Source organism: Miscanthus floridulus, chromosome 1 (genome assembly GCF_019320115.1).
Source record: "Miscanthus floridulus cultivar M001 chromosome 1, ASM1932011v1, whole genome shotgun sequence".
Classification (NCBI taxonomy): domain Eukaryota; kingdom Viridiplantae; phylum Streptophyta; class Magnoliopsida; order Poales; family Poaceae; genus Miscanthus; species Miscanthus floridulus.
In genome coordinates, this window is record NC_089580.1 from 103016152 (window position 1) to 103035095 (window position 18944).

General features: G+C 42.0%; 2 long non-coding RNA genes across 4 annotated transcripts; one reads left to right on the top strand and one right to left on the bottom strand.

The window, feature by feature from the left end:
• Positions 1-6160: 6160 nt before the first annotated feature.
• On the bottom strand, positions 6161-7875 carry LOC136490250 (uncharacterized). Its single transcript, XR_010767563.1, has 3 exons — positions 7834-7875; positions 6687-6738; positions 6161-6308 (listed from the first exon to the last, which is right to left on the bottom strand). It is a non-coding gene; the product is annotated as an uncharacterized lncRNA (long non-coding RNA).
• Positions 7876-10522: 2647 nt separating this feature from the next.
• On the top strand, positions 10523-14148 carry LOC136490256 (uncharacterized). 3 transcript variants are annotated; one of them, XR_010767571.1, is made up of 5 exons: positions 10523-11354; positions 13094-13326; positions 13406-13508; positions 13602-13847; positions 13933-14148. It is a non-coding gene; the product is annotated as an uncharacterized lncRNA (long non-coding RNA). The 3 variants fall into 3 exon arrangements; XR_010767569.1 differs by having other exon boundaries at positions 13094-13151; XR_010767567.1 differs by having other exon boundaries at positions 13094-13508.
• Positions 14149-18944: the final 4796 nt, after the last annotated feature.

The following is an 18944-nucleotide window of genomic DNA, read 5'->3' on the forward strand; positions in this document are numbered from 1 at the left end:
ACCACTGACACATGCAAGCATTCAAGGGAACTAAACTTGGGCCTAAGATCAAGCAAAGGCATGGATAAAGGTCTTCATAGCACAACGTTCAATGGCTAGCAACCACATGTACAGGCTCAGGCTGCTAAGAGAGAACTTAATTGAAAATGACAACTATGAGATTACCAAAACTTGGACATTGTTCCAGGATAGCGCTCTTCAACACTCATATGCTTTCCGAGGACAAAAGGAGTGATAGCTATGGCACTACCTAGATTACGAGCATCCAGCACCTACATCCTGGTCTTAAGCAAGCATTTTGAAATACTCAATCTAATTAGCTTAAGCGACTATTACTAAGCACAAAGCTCACACCTAACAAGTAGTCACCTACAACAACACTGCTACACATATCATGCAAAACATGGTGGTAAAGTATTGCTATCTTTTATTTTCTTTTTACTAAGTAGGTGGATATCTCTACAAAACAAGTTTTACTTACATTTAGCAATTTAGTTTTCAAAGGGGTGAACCTTTTGCTAACTATTAACTTGTCATCTATTTCCTTTGGAAGCAAACATACAAGGCAAAGCTAATCGCACACTATCTTCAAGCACAGCTATTCAAGCGGCATGGAACAAGGCACTTTGTCTAGCTTCACACAAGGAAAAATAGTAGCATCACATTGATCACAAGTTACTTAGTATTAGAACAAGGTGAGGGAAGCATATTTATGCATAAGCACAATCATGATGCATGCTCATCCTATTCGTCCTCACAAAATTGCCAGCCTAAGGCGGCAACCACGTTCTATGTCGGTGGCATAACACGTACTCTCTCGACATATAGCTAGTCATCGGCTACATTCAAGCTACGCATTCATGGTTAGCGTACCTACAGGCAAATTCATTGTAGCCCATTCCCACAAGAGATAAATAAGCACATAATGAAAGCAGTAAACTAAGATACTTTCCATATATGCATCCCCAGATATATATACTTCGGTATCCATAGCTACCTGGCAGATGTACCCACAATTAAGTACCTTCATATATACATGTGTGTAACATGTAAATATTCCAGCAACCATAGCTAACTCTCCCCTAGATCGATAGTTGGATGGTCATGCTCTCACAACTCCCACTTACCTGGGCGTAGAGGAAATTGATCCATACATTACCATTCAAGCGAATGGCATCCATACAATAGCACGCCGTATGGATGACGAAAGTAAAAACCTCCATGTTAGTACTTAGATGGCCACCTAATAGTCCTTAACTGGGCATAAAGGAGGATGTCGCTAGCATAGTTTTACAAATAAGTTTTGACAAATTTGCCTGTAGCTAAAGTTTTAGTTAAAATAGACTTTTTAAAACCAAAACTTGGCTTTTAAAACTATGTACCTGACAATATTATGCTTAATCTCGCTCTGATACTAGCTGTGACAGAACCGCTCAATTTATACAAGATCAAGTATGGCTGTCCCCGCTTAACACATTGACACGCGCATACTTTCACTTATATAAATCCGGTAGTCCGTTGAGTGTCATGCAGGACCTCGGTAAATAAACATCACAACCAAGATCGCGTGATTAAACAAATACACATCACATACGCATAGTTGCAGCGGAAATAATATTACAAATAAGTTCATAAATAATAGTACAAGTTTGAATTTCAAAACCAATTAGTGAAAATAACATAACTTTCAAATGATTACATTAATATAAGTTCCAAATACGTTGCTAGCATAAGTGACAGCCTCAGACAAAAGCATGTAAATGAGAAGTAAATATAGAGTCACCGAGATTTAAGCAAGTATAACTCAAGATCTATTTAGCCAAAAATCATGATATTTAACTTTTTGGAAAGCTTAAGAAAAGTACCACAACTCATGTATTTTCACCAAGTCATGATTCATAACTTAACTGAGCCAATTAATTCAAACATGTAGAACTGTTTAGAGTAGAAGCAAAGCAATATAGGGCATTTGTTATTTTTATAACTCTTAATTATAAATCCTAAACTCCTGAAATTTTTACCAAACAACAACAATCACCTTAGTAGCACTCCACAAAAATTTCACATTTATTTGAGCATAAAACTGTAGTTATGAAAAAGACAAGACATGGCAAGTATCAAGAACCTAGCTGCATAGATCTATTTTTACAGCAAAATATTTAAACTAAAACATGCCACATTATAGATCTACTGCATAGACAATTTCACCAGGATTCCAAAAAGTCCTCATTTTCTATTTTACGATTTTTGTCTGAATTACTATGAATTTTCAAAGTGGAGCATTCAAATCTGCAAAAAATCAGAGAAAGGAAATTTAAATCTTGCATCGAGGACCCTGCGGAAAATACAAATCAAACGTCAGCGAAGAGGTCCTTATGAGTACTATTCACATCAGTCACTAGTTCTTCACATAACCCCCTCCCTTTTCCCCTATTGTCATGCGAGGTCCTTCTTCTTCCTCCATCAGACAAGAACGGAGCAGCAGCCAACCGAGGAGACGGAGGGCTCGGCCAGCGGGGCAGTGGCCGGCGAAGGCAAGGAGGGGACACGCTGGGGCTTGGCCGCGGCCAGCCATGGCCACGCCTAGCCTTGGCCGGCCAAGCTGCAGGCAGCAGCAGCGCATTAGCTGAGCAGTGCCAGGACGGCACTACCGGCAGCGGCAAGGCTCGGTGACAGCAAGCGCGCGGTGGGGCTCGGCTCCGACTAGGGCTTGGAGAGGCGATCGTGGAGCCGTAGGAATGCTTGGTGGTGGTGCTAGAGGGGCTGCAGGAGAGGGAGTAGCGGCGGCAAGGAAGTTCGGCGACGGCGGCCAAGGCGGCTTCGCTCTGGTGCAGGCCAGAGCGCGAGCGAGAGAGCGAGAAGGGATGGGTGAGGGATGGGGCAGCTCTGGCGCTCGGTTATGGAGGAGTAGGGCGCTCGGCAGTGCGTGGCACGAGGTAGGACGTGCGTCGGCCATGGCGGGACGTGCTCCGGTGCATGGCGGCCACGAAGACAAACTGTCGAGCACGTGGCGAGCGCCGAAGTTGACATGGTGGGGAGCCAATTTGGGCCGCTTCTTGGTCGAATCAGATAGTGGGCCAAAAATGAAGTTTGCTCAACTCTGATTACTCTCCAACTTTTATTAAGGCCTCATGGTCATTAGAGCTCTTTAACAGCAGATAATTAAGCCACAAACTGCTAGTGTCAGCGTATTGACAGTGACAAGCAAACATTCAAATTGATGGTGAAAACGAGGTCAAACTGGTGCCATCTTTTTACATGCTCTTCTCCATGAACTTAGCTCCAACTTCCATTTTGGGGTCAAATCAAGTTGCTTAACGAAATTTGGAGAACGCGAGACGCCAATGCCGATGTCGATGAATTTCTGGACTTAGAATATTTCTAAGTGCTGAAATCAGCAGCAGGTTCCAACTTTGAGCCACTGCTAGACTTGGTTCTGAGCCGATCCATGGTATACTCCAAAAACAAAGTTTCTTCTATATAACATGAGCTTCAACTTTTATTTAATGTCCAACTTTAAAACAAGTGCAGAATCTACAGTTCTACTTTGACCAAAGTAGGATCACGATAAAGCTTAAATTATCCTTCGTGATCCATTGAAGCATTTTCTTGGCATTTGCTCAACATGAACCTTTCATGACTTTTGTTGTAGAGTTCATCTATAGTCATTTGGGCATGGTTGCAAGATTTGGTTGACGATCGAGAATTCCATTCACTTTATAAAATAATTCAAGCAAGGACATAACTCGCCATTTCATGTGACTTCTTGATTCCAAATTTCACGAAACTTTTGCATGAATCAATATAGATGGGTATTGATGTGAGACACATGAAGATATTCCAATAACACCAGCCAAGCATATATCTTGAAAAGGGCCTATATGTAAAGCAAGGGTGCAAATATTGTATCACTTTCTTGTAGCATATTCATCAATGTGTTCTAGTGAAATTTCATAGTAACACAAAATAGTGTGTTACAAACTTCGGTTGTAACACAAAATACTTTTTTATAAAAATGTGTTACTAACAATAATTACAGTAACATAAAATTAATGTTACAAGCAAAATGTTACAAAAGTGTACTATGTTGTAACACATAAATGAAACATATAAAATATATTACAAATATATATCCTGTAGTAACACAAAATAATGTTACAGTCCAAGTGTTACAAAGAAACATATACATGTGGACCTTCCTATTCATAGGCGACACGAACGTCGCACCTAGGTGTCATCAAGGCTGTTAGGCAATTACGTCGTGGTCATCAGCATGAGAACTAAGTAGCAATGAGTAAGCGATTAAAAAGGTTAGTCCCCGATGCCAGAGTCTGTTGTCAATTTATTAGGCCAAGCTCAAGACACTCTAGATGCCAGATCACAAGAAGAACAAGTACAACAGAGAAGGGAAAAACTAAAAAACTAAAAACAAAAATGTGTAAATAAATGTGCGTAATATTGATATTTTTTATGTTGTTGCGCGAACCCACTAATCTACCACTGTATAGGTTGCAATTGTTAGGTACTTATTGCAACTACAATTCTAAGTTGATGCAATATCATGTTACTATTGCCACGGTTTTTTTTGTATTGCTATAGACTAATGTATTTAGTGGGTCTTTCTTTATCTAGGGCCCAACAATGTTAACATATACACAAGCATCCCTTCTTTGCTCGATCGCCACGAGACACCGTTGTTCGGTGTCTAAGACTGTCTCTAACAACCGTTATCGTAAAATACAAGACTCATTTCTCATTTAGGTAGCGCTACAGGTAAAATGTTCAATACATATTTTTTTTTGTCTTCTCCAACAACGAGGCCTAAAAGAGAACCCTTTCTGCAAATAGGTCTTCAGGAGAGAGGATACTCAGATTTGGGTTATACCTCTCCTGATACCCAAAATGGATCTTTCATATAAATACTCTGTTGGAGGCTATAGGTATTCTTTTGGAGACTCATTTTGGGTTTGGGTCTCCTGATAGGTCTCCTGTTGGAGACAGCCTAAGGCCCAGCAACATTAGCACATACATGAGCAACCCTTCTTCGCTCGATCACGAAGAGGCACCGTTGCAATTCTACCAATTTGGTTGCAATGGGTAGAACACCATTGCACATATGTTTTTATATTTTCCTTTGGTACATACATATATGGCTACGGATTGTCTCGATTGCTATATGGCTATGGATTGTCTCGATTGCGATGGAACCAGTCAAGTGCAGATAATGTTGGTAACAAATATCTCTTCAGATATCAAGTAAAACAACATGCATATGTCTCACTTAAAGTAATCATTTGATCGCTCCAAAAAAGCCCAAATTCCAACTCAAAGTACTTAAAAGAAGCAGCACATGGCACAGACACATTTTTGGGCAGTCACAGTCACAGAACATAAATAGACCAGTCATATCATCATTAATTTATTTGCATTTCCTCAGGTTGGCTCACCTCATTGTTCTAGTGGTGCTTAGCTTTCAAGTGGTTCCAAAACATGAAGGTGTCACGTTCAGTAGAGTATACATACAATGCAGTGACTAGTGAGGCACAACTAAAAAAATCATAAGTAATATATATAATGCACGTGCACCCACACAATAGCAAAAATTCCATTAACAAGTTAACAGATATATCACATAGACTAAATTACTTGCAACATACATAATATCAGCATGGTCTTACTAAGCTGAACTAATACTACTTTACTAGCATTTTGATTCAGACTCTCAAAGCCATGAACTGCAGCAGCCAGTATGCCATCCTGTCATGTCCAAAATGAGAACCATATCATAGTCAAATAACAAAAGAAAGTGATGCAGGACTCTGTCAGCAACTGGTTAGGAAGTTCAGAGTGAAGTAGTACATGGTTAGGAAGAGGAAAACTCAGAGGAGCTATCTTTCCTTAAAAAAGCACACCACGTTCTAGCTCCTTCCTGCACACACGCCATTCAAAAGGGAACACTCCATGTCACAAGAGGAATACAAAGTAGTGCAGGAATTTCTTTCTCTAGCAGTAGCACTACTTCTATGCATAATCCTACATGAGCACAACCAATTCAGAGCTGATTCCTGTAGCCACAACGCCCCAAAGAAGATAATTACCTACTCTGTTCCAAACCGGTCAAGCAATGCCAGGAGCATCATGGGAGGCAATGTATGCACTTCTTGCGTGGAAATCTGTTCAAAGTGAGGTAGGCAGGTTATCAGGGGTTCGCGTTCTCCGGTGCAGCCCTTCTCCATGCTGCATATGATGGGAGGCAATGTAAGCACCTATGCCTTCAGACATTACTTGCGGCTCAGACATTTCATCATCTAGCAGCTCCAACACAAGTTGATAGCACATAAAAAAATAAAGGCAATAAAAATGTTAAGTATGAAGTAGTATGGATTATAAAATACCATATGTACTATTTTTGTTAAAAGGATGGTCAAATGTGTGGAAATGATTTGATAGATTATATTCAAAGCATGCCTGATAAGATATTTCTTTTTTTTTCAATCCTCGGTTGAGGAAGCTAACAAATATGTGGACATGATTGATAGAATATATTCAAAGCTGAATATAATCAGTTTGGTTAACATGCTTTTAATCTGCACCGCCACCTACTTATTCAGTGTCTTGTCAGTCATTGCTAGTGATAATTCGAGTACCATTAAAACTTCACTGGGTACTAATAATTCGAGTAGAACCTGTAGGCTGGAGTGGTGCATCCTGAGGAGGGAGGTTGTGCCTTGTCAAAGACTGGGAAGGAGAAAAAACAAAGCTGTATTTGAGTGACATTGCTTATGTGAAACAAAACTGAAGCAAAGATTTTACTTGCATCTTAGGGAAGTTTGGCACAAGTTCCACCACTCATCCTTGCTCCGTCAAATGAACCAGCGGGTCTAGATCCACACCAGGAGGTTGACTCTGATCTTGCCTTTGCAAACCTCAGATCTGGCAATGAATCAGAAAGCAAAGGAGATGAGGGATTATGCCTTTGTGAGAGAGACAAAGTAGCTGATGTTCTCCAACATTCACTGTTATCCTGTAGAACACAAAGAAGTTAAGAATTAATAGTTTAATACCAACGTACAGAAAAATCAGTGGTTTCCTAACCCCAATTTTAGATGGAAATAAATTTTGGTACATCAAAAAAGAATCCCCAGCCTTGTTTTGTGCAGGAGATAAATGAGGTGGCAATTATGGTGCTCTAGTTTAGTAGAAAATTACAATAAGGAGTGAGAACTTTCCTTGTAACAGGCGTTGCAAGGTTGTGAAATTTTGAACTAAAATTTGGAGCAAAAGTCAACATTTAGGAACAGGTATACATATATCATATTCACAAATGCAGCCAACAAGATGAACTAAAAAGTATGCAGTATAGCTCTGGGAAGTCGATTAACCTTTGTATGCATATAAACACAGACTGGTTGTACATGGAAATTAAGTGATGAGGTACAATCAGTCAATCACCTTTGAATGAGGAAAACCACATGCTAGCTTAAGAGTACTGTCAATGTAGCAACATACAGGTCCTGTGGATAAGACTAAGCAGACATTTAAGATTAGTGTTAATGTAGTCATGTGTATGATCCAACACTCGATGCTGTCATCAAGAGACTGCGCTAGTAGATTGAATTAAAGTAGAAACTGTTGTTAACCATTTAAATCAGAATAAACTAGAGAAGGAAGAAGGGATCGGTTCTAGGTTGCCAACAGGCCACCGGGTCCGCGCCGGCGACCAAATTTTTCCCCAGTGGGATCGCTCGGTCTAGGGTTCAGATGCATGCGACATGAACTTGAATTTATTCGGATCAGAGAGCATCATCAGATCAGGAGTTGATGCCGACGTACCTTCAAGCAGCGATCCACGAGGGAGTGGCGGAGTCAGTCGAGGGTTTCAGCTCGATCTCCACCAGTCCACCTTGCCAAGCGCCAAACTGCCTGCTTCGCCTCACCAGAATCCAGTTGCATACACTACTACACATATAATTTGTAGGGACGGTTCCTGAGGATTTGCAGGGTGCGGTTTTACCAACCGCCTCTATCAAAGGGTGACTACAAATAGTCGATTTGTAGGGGTGGTTGGCCAGCCGTCAGGCGGCTCACTATTTGTAGGGGCGGTTGGATATTGAACCCCCCACAAATCCGTTTCACGAAATTCACAAATCCAGGCCAAAAAAATAGGATTTTTTTTAATCTGGGGAGACCCCCACCGGTTAGCCACAAGTCGCGTATTTTTTCACGTGAAAATCGCACGCTTCGCGGTCGCCGGGTTCGTACCAGCGACCTCAAGCTCGCGCATTTCCTCCTCTAACCACTCCACCCATCACTCATACGTGTCTATAACTGATTTTCTTTCCCCACGTATTATGCTAAACCGAATTTAAATTAATTGTTTGAGACCCTAAATGAATTTAAATAAAAAAGTTGTCAACTACAAAGTTTCATAACTTTTTTAAGATCTATAGCTTTCATTTTATTAGTTCCTCCATCCGAGGTCGTTTACGGTATTTGAATTTTAAATTTGAGAAATTCAAACATAGTTTTCCTTGACAAGATGATTTCAAACCAAAAAGTTGTCAACTATAAAGTTTCATAACTTTTCGAGATCTACAACTTTTGTTTTTGTTGTTTGTCCATCCGAGGTCGTTTAAAAAATTCAAATATCAAATTTTTGGAAATTCAAACATAGTTTTCCTTGATGAGATGATCTCAAATCCAAAAGTTGTGAACTACAAAGTTTCATAACTTTTTAAGATCTACAGCTTTCATTTTGGTAGTTTCTCCATCCGAGGTGGTTTGAAAAATTGAAATTCAAATTTGAGAAAATCAAACGTAGTTTTTCTTGACGGATGAAGAAATAATCAAAATAAAAGTTGTAGATCTTGATAAGTTTTACAACTTTTATGTTTATGACCTTTTCATCTGAAATCATTTAATGTTTCAAAATGACATTTGAAGTTGCCATTTTTTGAAATTCAAAATTCAAATAGGAAAAACTCAGTCACATGAAAAGATGGACAAAATAATAGCCGTAAGAACACAATAAATTGATAGAAGCATCATTTTAGAAAGTTTTACAAAAAAATTTATCAAATTTGAAGTTAGTACGAGGGAGAAAGACTAGTTACAAGTTTTAGCCAGAGATTAAAAAGAGAAATCAATGTTCTTCGACAATTTCAAAATTGAATTTCGAACAATATTTTGAAGTAGTAAATCATTTCAAATGAAAAGGTTGTAAGTAGCAAAGTTTTATAACTTTTCGAGATCTATAACTTTTATTTTGGTTATTTCTACATCCGAGGTCGTTTAAAAAATTAAATTTTAGTGCTTAATTTTTACTATTCGACGGCTATTTGTGGAGGTGGCGGCTGGATATAGAGTTGCCCTTACAAATCAAGCCATTTGTAGAGGCGGCTGATAACACCAGCAACCCCTATAAATAGATTTATAGGAGCGGCTCATTGGGGCACTATTTGTAGGGGCGGCTCAATATAGAGCCGTCTCTAAAAAAGGGGGGGCGTTGCTACAAATCCTTTTTGTAGTAGTGATGTTAAGTGTTTGGCTCTGCGGAAGTGGAGAGTGAAGCTGGGGTTGGGAGCTGTGCGAAAGTGGCCCTAAGTGTTTGGTAGGGCTCCGCGAAAGCTATGGGGCCATTTGGTAGGGTTCAAGATTCTTGTAGAAACGTTTCAGATGTAGACTCACTTTAGAAACATTTTAAGCGGTGAATGAGAAACACATCATGAAACAGTTTGGCTGTTAGGCTGGATTCTGTTTCCTAAGTAAATGTTTTCTTTAAAAAATCATATAAAATAGAAATATGCTTCACAAAATCTTGATTTTTATGGGCAAATAATAACCTAAACGCAAGCCGTTTAAAAATTGTTGCAATAAAAAAGAATAAGGAAAAAACAATCTCTAGCGCATATGGGCGAGAGTATAATCGGAAACAGCGAAACCAGCCTACTCCCATTTCTCTCCCGTAGGCAAAAAAAAAATCACGAAACCGGTGGAGCATTTCACGTCCGGAGCGTTTGGGTTCGATTCTTCCGTTTCTTGCGAGAAACTGAATCGGTTCGGCTAGCCAAAGAGTGAAAGCTGGGGTTAGGAGCTGCGCCAAAGGGCCCTAAAAGTGTCCCTTCTCACCTGTCACTACTAGATTCAAAGGTGATTAATACATAAATCTATCTTTCTTACATATGTGAAAATCAAATTAAACTTTTGTTTCACATGTTCGTTTATAATAAATTAAATACAATAATTCTTTCACAATGATGTAACTTTTAATGAATACATTTCTACTTATTATTAAAAATGACCTCACAATTGATCTAAGTGTGATAAATAATACATTGAACTATAAACTAAATTCGAGGACCAAGCAATATATTCAAATAATATTTTATTAAATAAAATCATAAAAATCAAATTGACACGGGCTCCCGCGCAGAATGCCAATTTTTTTCAAAATACCTATAGCCGCGTGCTCCTCACAACACCGCAAACTCCTCTCAGTCTCGCAGATTGAAAGTATTATAGCTTCGCGCTGCTCGGAACCCTAATCTATTCATCTCTTTTCCTCGCACTCCTCAGCTCATCCCGCCGCCTCCCCCTCAGGCCTTCACTTGTTCCCACAGATCTAGAAGGAAGATGCCAGCAACTCATTCCTCTATCGTTCCAATCCTCCCACCCTCGACACAGCGTGCCACTGCCCCCAACTTCGTCTAAATGATCCACGCCGGCAGCCAGCATCCGAAGAATCGGCGAAGGGACGTGCAGATCCGTACAAGTCACAAACAGATCCGGCCACACGCGGAGCGCCGGGGGCTGGTGCTGCACGTCATCGAGGCCCGCGGCCTCCGGGAGCGGACAAATCGGCGGTGAGCTCTCCCCTCCTTGTCCCGCGCCCTCAGGTACACCGCACGCACCATCGTCCACCGCCCGGCGCCCACCACACGTTGCCTACTTCGATATAGTTGTCTCTCTGCCACCAAGGGGGCTCGAACGTGACCTGGATCCGGCGTGCCGCGGCCGGGGTCTGTAGACCGCGGTGGGCGTGTGAACTGGGCCAGAGCATCTCGGCCTCCGTCTCCGATCGAGATGGGGAGGCACGGGTGGGCGGCTCCGTGTTTACGGTGCGGATGCGGCGGCTAGCCAGCGGAGGGAAGTGGCGCTGGCTGCCTAGCTCGGGCCTGGGCGGAGCGGATGCGGCGAGCGGGCGATGCAAGCTCAGGCCGGGGAGGATGCAGCAGCAATTTCTCCGGCCAGGGAGGAGCAGATGTGGTGGCGGGGTACCTCCGATTCCTCGTCGACAGCAAAGCACATCTTCCAGATGCTCGAAGCCATCGTTGGACGCGTCATCGTCCTATGGCGTGAGTGATCGCTCTCCGCTTTTTTAATTTCTCTTCTATTATTGTCTTGATTGGTGGAAAAAGGTGCGGCCCTTATGTGATGCTAGTAAGTGCATGGCGGTGTTTCGTGTCTCTCTATTGAATCGGTGAAATTTGATTGGTTCGCGGCAAGGAAAAATACGCCTTCTCTACTCTTGTACTGATTTTGCATCTCATAAATCCCTAGACATTAGCAATGTCGATTCAGTGCCATATGATCATACCATATTGTATTACTGTTTTTGGTCTAAATGAAGAAACTCAAACTTGACAGTTCAAAACCATTGGTTCTTCTGAACTGTACTGCACTCCATTCTGAGCTGTGGTTCCACTGTTTATGTAGTTTTTTTTTAAAAAAAATTAGCAGTAGTAGTACTGCACTTCTGCTATTTCATTAGAGTAGAGTGCCAAATAACAGATTGTAGTGACTAAAAATACAAATAGAGATCGTTGGCACTTGCAGAAAATACAAACTCTGACAAATGCTAATGACAGAAAATACAAGAAGCTAACATATGCTAGTGACCAAAAAATTCAAGAAGCTAACAGATTCTAGTGACTGAAAATACTGATCGATAGCACTTGAAAATAGTAAAATACAAAGAAGCTAACTGATGCTAGTGATGGAAAATACAAGAAGCTAACAGATGCTTGTGACCGAAAATTCATGTGTGATTAGAAGTGTTGTGCAGGTAAGAGATGTGATTAGAAGAGATGTCCTTGGGTCTAGTGTAGTAGAGTTTAAATTGTAGGTCATAGGGGATTGAGAACTTCGGTGAACTTTACTGTAAAATGGTATTTGTAACTGCATATGAAAGGAATATGTAAACAATATGGGTCAAATTAAATTTGTGCCTTTGTACTGTCCCTCTACTGAACAACATATGGCTGTATATACTAAAAAAAGGTTTATCTAGATTGTACTGCACTGTTCCAATGGGAACTTTTTACTGAGTTCCATGTCCTCTTTGTTCAAATACATTCCATGTTTAGCATCATGTCTTAAGATATGGTATTATCTAGAGTCAGAATCCTGCATACAAGTTTGAATGTGTTCAGCATACAAGGTTTACCTAAATTCGCACGAACCTCGCAAAAACTTGAGCTATATTATTTTTAAATTACTTCAGTTTGAATGTGTTCTAATTTGAGATGAGAGTATTATAAAAGCACTTATTATATTGTTTTAGACGTGGGATTATATCTAGCATGAATGAAATGCCTTTCACTTACGCTTTTTGAGCGGAAAGGTATGTAACTTGTTTCCAGTTGCATCACTTCTCCTCTTTCCACTAGCTTGTGTGTTCTTAAGAATATTTTAGAGCGCTCTCTGCTCTTCTGCTTGCCTTTGCCAATGTGCATTGATATGAGCCTGAGAGACGAGAAAATGAGAGAATCTATTACTGTAACTTGGGTGTTCTTTTGGCGAAGTAGGTTACTGCCATTCTGTAACTTAGGTGTCTTATACTAAAAGTTCTCTTGTTAGATTCCATTGCTTTTTTAGGACGAAAATTAAGCAATAGAGCAAGGAAAATGACACAATAATCAAATTTATCAATTTTTTGCAATCCCTTCTGTTTAGGAAAAAAATTACAGTAGGAGCACCATGATCTGCTTTATGTTAGATGCATCCCATATCTAATTTCCTCTAGTATTTGCTTTATTTTCTATGTTTCCACCTAATTTAATCTTTTGGCTTTAATATTGTTTCAAATTTTTAGAGAGTTCACTGTGTTGCACCCAACCAGAATGATGGATTCCTTACACAGGGATGAATTGGTAAAGTCACTTTCTTGTGAATTTAATACTATTTTATTCACAAAGGATTTTTTTATATTAACTCATGCTACTGTCTTTTTCTCTTTACTAGAATAAAAAAACATGTGAGTCTGAATATAGTGATGATGACAGTCTACTTTTATCCACCACAAGTAAAACAACAAAGAAACAAAATGTATCTCTGAACCACACTTTGCTGTATTTATAGAGGAATTTTTGTCTTAATACTTCATACTTCATTTTATATGTGTAAGGGTCATCATGGAGGGCCTGGAGAGACTACGACCATTGCACACTAGGAGGTGGCTTATTACATGCAACAAGCGTCAAGCACCTAAACAACTTCCTGTAATGAAGGTAGATGAACATAATACACTTGTTCTAATTGCATGATCTTGATGTACAACTAAGGGTTGTTGGTCACTAAGAGATTATGTCAAATTAATGTAGGTTGGGTCCATGGTGCTACTAATAACTTCAAAATATCCTAATAAGGCTAATGTGGCCTATGCAACTCTCTTGAGCACTGATCCAGAAGCCATTATTGGTGGAGTTAAGACAGGAAGTCAATTCTACAAAGTGCATATCGATCATGCTATAGCAAAAGATGAGCCATTAGTGAGGCCTAGGCCTGGGTGCAACAATATTGGTGATGCTCAAGCCAAAGGAGTTTCAATTGCTTAGCCTTCGATGTTTGTATGTTCAAACTAGATTTCTTAACTTACATCATTGTACATATGTGGCCTAATTTGTAATCTTACAACTTACATTTTCTTTGCAGGTTCAAATGATTAATGGTTGAATTCCTACATCGATGTGTACGAAGAATAATGGAAGAAGAAGCAATGGACTTTATGAATCCTAGCTAGTTCTTGATTTTTTCTTTCTAGTATGGACTATGTGTGTTTGCTCTCTAGAGCCATATCGTTATGTACAAATACTATGATTTAATCTGAACAAGCACTATGTTTGAAATCATTCCTACTATATGTGGATCTTGTTATGATTATTGAAATTTATGGTTTATGTGATTTTGCAGTGTTATGTTTGTGTGATTCTATAATAATCCGTGTGCCACATATATAGACGAAACAAATATTTGTTTTTAATTTGAATATGTTACAATAGATATAAACAAGTGTTACAAACCTTGTGTTCCTTTGTTCCATACTGTGCTCTACCATAATATGGAAGTGTTACTAGAACTAAAAAAAGTGTTACAACAGACGATCACTATAACACTAGGCAAATGTTGCCATAGATAAATAAATATGTTACAAACTATGTATTCCACCATAATGTGAAGTGTTACTAGAGAAAAAAAGTGTTACAACAAAAATCATTGTAACACTAGACAAATGTTCCTATAGACAAGTAGATGTGTTACAATAAACCAGTCTATAGTAACATGGCCAATTGGAACACATAAAAAATGTGTTACTAAGAGAGCTAGTAACACTTTTTCCAACCTACAGTAACACAAGTTGGTGTTACTGTAGCCCTATGCTGTTGTAGTGCTCATTTCCATAGGTTTGACCTTGACATTTTCATCATCACTTAATATGCCATGTTTGAGCTCAAACCCATTGCTTAACTGGTGGCAAACACCTGGGGTGTTATATGTATAACCCAGGAGGATGGTGAACATCTCCTAGACAAAATCCACTCTGGCTCCTGCGGCAATCACGCGACCTCAAAAACGCTGGTGGGCAAGGCTTTCCGAGCAGGGTTCTATTGGCCGTCAGCCGTAGTCGATGCAGAGAAGCTTGTCCACCATTGTGAAGGTTGTCAGTTCTTCGCTAAGAGAATTCACATACCAGCATACGAGATTCAGACTATACCAGCCTCTTGGCCCTTCGCATGCTGGGGACTAGATATGATCGGGCCTTTTAAACCGGCCCCTGATAAATTTACATGCGTCTTTGTGTTGATCGACAAATTCTCCAAGTGGATAGAGTACATGCCCCTAGTCAAGGCATCTTCAGAAAAGGCTATCGTGTTCCTCGACCAGGTCATCCACCGCTTCGGCATACCCAACAGCATCATCACTGATCTGGGTACTCAGTTCACCAGGAATGCTTTTTGGGACTTCTGCGATGAAAGGAGCATAGTAGTAAAATACGTCTCGGTAGCACACCCTACAGCTAACGGACAGGTCGAGTAGGCAAATGGTATGATCCTGGACGCACTCAAGAAGAGGATGTACAGAGAGAATGACAAAGCTCCTGGAAGATGGCTCAAAGAGTTACCAGCCGTGGTCTAGGGTCTCAGAACCCAACCTAGTCGCAATACCGGCGTATCACCATACTTTATGGTTTATGGCGCTGAGGCAGTGCTCCCAGTAGATATAGCCTTCAGATCAGCATGGGTAGAGAACTTCGACGACGACAAGGCCAATGAAGTACGGGAGCTAGAAGTGAACAGTGCAGAAGAGAAGCGGCTCAATTCTTGCATATGTACAGCCAAATAACTTGCTGTTTTACGTAGGTACTACAACAAGAATGTCAAGGAGCAGTTCTTTATGGTCGGGGACCTGGTCCTAAAGTGGAAGACGAATCAGGTAGGTGTCCACAAACTCGCAACCCCATGGGAAGGACCCTTCATGATCAAGGAGGATACATGCCCTACATCTTACAGGTTAGCTTACCTAGACGACATAGACATACCCAATTCCTAGCACATCGACAAGCTTAGGCAGTTTCTATGCTTAGCTACTAAGATATGTACTCCTCTTGTACTATTGATTTATTTCAATAAAGCTATTATGATTTCTTCGACCACTCTAATGTGTCATTTCGAAGTCTATTGTTATTCTAACTCTACCAGTTAAAACCTGACCACCATTCCTTCTCGGGTTCTTGGAGCAGGCCCTGTCTCCGGTTCCTCCCAATGCGTGCATGGGATCCGCTCTCTATGCTACGGGTGATCGGCAGGTGCTCTCTGATTTGACTTGTGTGTTTCTATGTGTACATAAGCTACACACCTCACACTCCGACCGCAAGACAAACCAGGGCCATACAAACCTTTCAGGGTGACGTGTCGACTAAACTGGTACAACTAAACAGAACGCCAACACGTTCTAACTTAGTTACATCAACACGACATCTGAGCTTAAACACGTTTTCTACAAAACAAACAAGCTCATGTTGATATATAGTTACGTTATTATAAGCTTGCCTGAAAAGGTCTAAGTTTACAATAACACAACTACATCTTCTTCTACAGCTATAGCCTACACTAATGGCTGGTTGGGGCATGCGGCACCTGCTGCTCGCTGGGCCTGACATCGTGCTCGGGTCTCGGGGACTCTAGCATTGATTGAGCTGAAGAAGATGGCCCCACCGATGCCTGGCTGGTCGAGACCGTAGGCTTCATCGGTTGGCTTGAAAATAAAGGCGCTCCCAGCTGACTTGTTGACGGCATTCCTTGTATGGGTGGTGTTGCACCTCTACATAGGTTAATGTCACCAATTATTTTCACCAACAAGTCCAGCTGGGTCATCCGTAGCTCCTCAGCCTTGTCTGGATCTACCTCCTTCGGGTATCTAGCCTCCAGGCACTTGAGATCGATCAGGGGGTAGTGAGCACGTACCATGCTCAGCACATGTGCGCCTGCGTACTCTCCTGCCTCCTTCACGAACTCCTAGAACCATCCCCATGCCTTTTGGCATCTCTCGATCAATCCCAGCTACGGCGTCCTTGGCACATCTTCTACTAGCGCCGGATCAATGAGGTTAAGGACTGACAAAATGCCCTTTGCCACCTCCTGGGACCGGCTTTTCCAGGTGTCACGGTCATTGGTGATCTCTTGGCATTTTGCCTTCTAGCCGTCATGGTCTTTCATCATGGCCTCCAGATGCTTCTTTGCATTGACTTTTATAATTGCAAACCACACACGCTATTAAAACGTCAGACCACGCCAAACTATGGCAGGCAACAAAAATGAGCAAAGGCGTTTGGACAACTTACCCTTAAGCTCCTCTGTCATCTTGGTCATGTGGTCCTAGAGCTACGACTGGTCTTGCGCTAGTTTTCTGTTGTTCTCGTTCAGGCGATCACACTCCACGACCGCATGACTGTTCTCTTCTCGGAGACGGATCACTTTAGCTTCTAAGCCTGCACTACAACTGTTACTACCAACAACGCAACAACACTTGTCAGTAGTCAGTATGATAAAATGGCTACTTACTTGTTCTTTCCCGCTCTTTATTACTGAGCTGGATGACCAGGTTCTGGTTCTGGGACTCTTGCACCATTTTTTCATGATTGGTGGCTTCAAGTCGCTGGCACAAGTGTTCCACCTCCGCCGTCAGCTCCTTGTTGCTTGCAGCGATCCCCTCGATCTGGTCGAAGCATTTCTTGCGGTACCTTGCGGTCTTCATTAAGTCCTATGTGCAGATAGCTAAGTAAGACAACTATGACTAGACAGCAAGACCAGGGGGTGAAGCAAAGCTTACCTACACCTCCGTCACAAGCCGTTTCGCCGCCCGTTCAACTTTCTTGGTTTCTTTGACCTCTGAGATTTCCTCATGGACAACCCATTGGTCGTTCCGCCAATGCGACACATACACATGTTGTCGCTTGTCTTGCGGATGGCCTAGAACCTCCTCCACCTCATCCTCTTTGGGCTCTTCTTTGGGTCCTAGTGCTGGCCCAGTGTCGGCAGCATCTGTGATCACCACAGCCTTCCCACAGGCTGCAGCATCGGTAAATGTGGGTTGTGCTCTCACCTCCGGCCGCTGCTCCTCGGTTTGCTCCATCACCCTCAATGCTGAGGTGTTGCCCTCAGTAGGTTTAGCGCTCGAAGCACTCGTGCCTAGCTTGGCTGGTCCCTCGATCACCTACTCGAGGACTGTTGTCTGACTACTCGCTTGCTGAGGACCCGACGGATCTTCTACTATGGCTTCCTCGGTGGCCGGTTGCTGGGAAGTCTGCTCTGAACTTATTGGCAGAGCCACGCTACTTCCGGCTAGCTAGTCTAGACTTTCTATGGACGCCAAACTAGTACATCCGAGATAAGTTTAGAAGGCAATCATATTCAATGCAAATTGCTAACTTACATCAAGGTTACAAATACTTATATGTTGGAAGCATGGAATGATGTGGAGAAGGCGCATCTCTTCGGCCATACTTGCTCCACGTGCTGTGCGGATGACTCCTGTTCTCCCTCTACATCCAGCACTGTTGCTGGGCCTTGGTGCTCAACCCCTCCGCCACTCATCCTTCGTGTTGCAGTGGTCGGTGGCGTGCTTGGTCGAGTTGTCGCTCCCGTCGCCAGTCACATTCCTTGCCCAGGTACTCCCGAGGTCGACCTAGCTGCATCCTTCACCACCATCGGTGATGTAGGCCCCACAGGTGCGGAGGAGCCACCTTGCTCCATCGACTCCAGTTGCTTCCTCCTTTTTTGAGGGACAAGTCAAAAGATGTCTGCATCCTCTCCCTCCTCTGCGTCATCGTCTAACCAGGCAAAAATTGCCTGCCGATGCTTGCTGGCTGGGTTCTCCTCTAGGTCCCCCTTGGGCTCATTGATATTTAGCGCCCCTCCGGTGAGCAGGGTGGTTACTGATCTCTTCTTCGACTATTTGGGGGTAGCTGGCTGCTTACTAGCGGCTTTGGCCACTGCCTCCTCTCCAGCTCCGAGCACCGCCCAGTCGACATCCTCGTCCTTGATCTCGACGCTGGTCTGGGTGGTGAGATCAGCTCCTTGTGGCCACTCTACTCCAGGGGGTGGTGACACAAACACTATCGCTCTATCTTGACCATTAACCTAGGTAACAAAAGGGAGTGACCACAA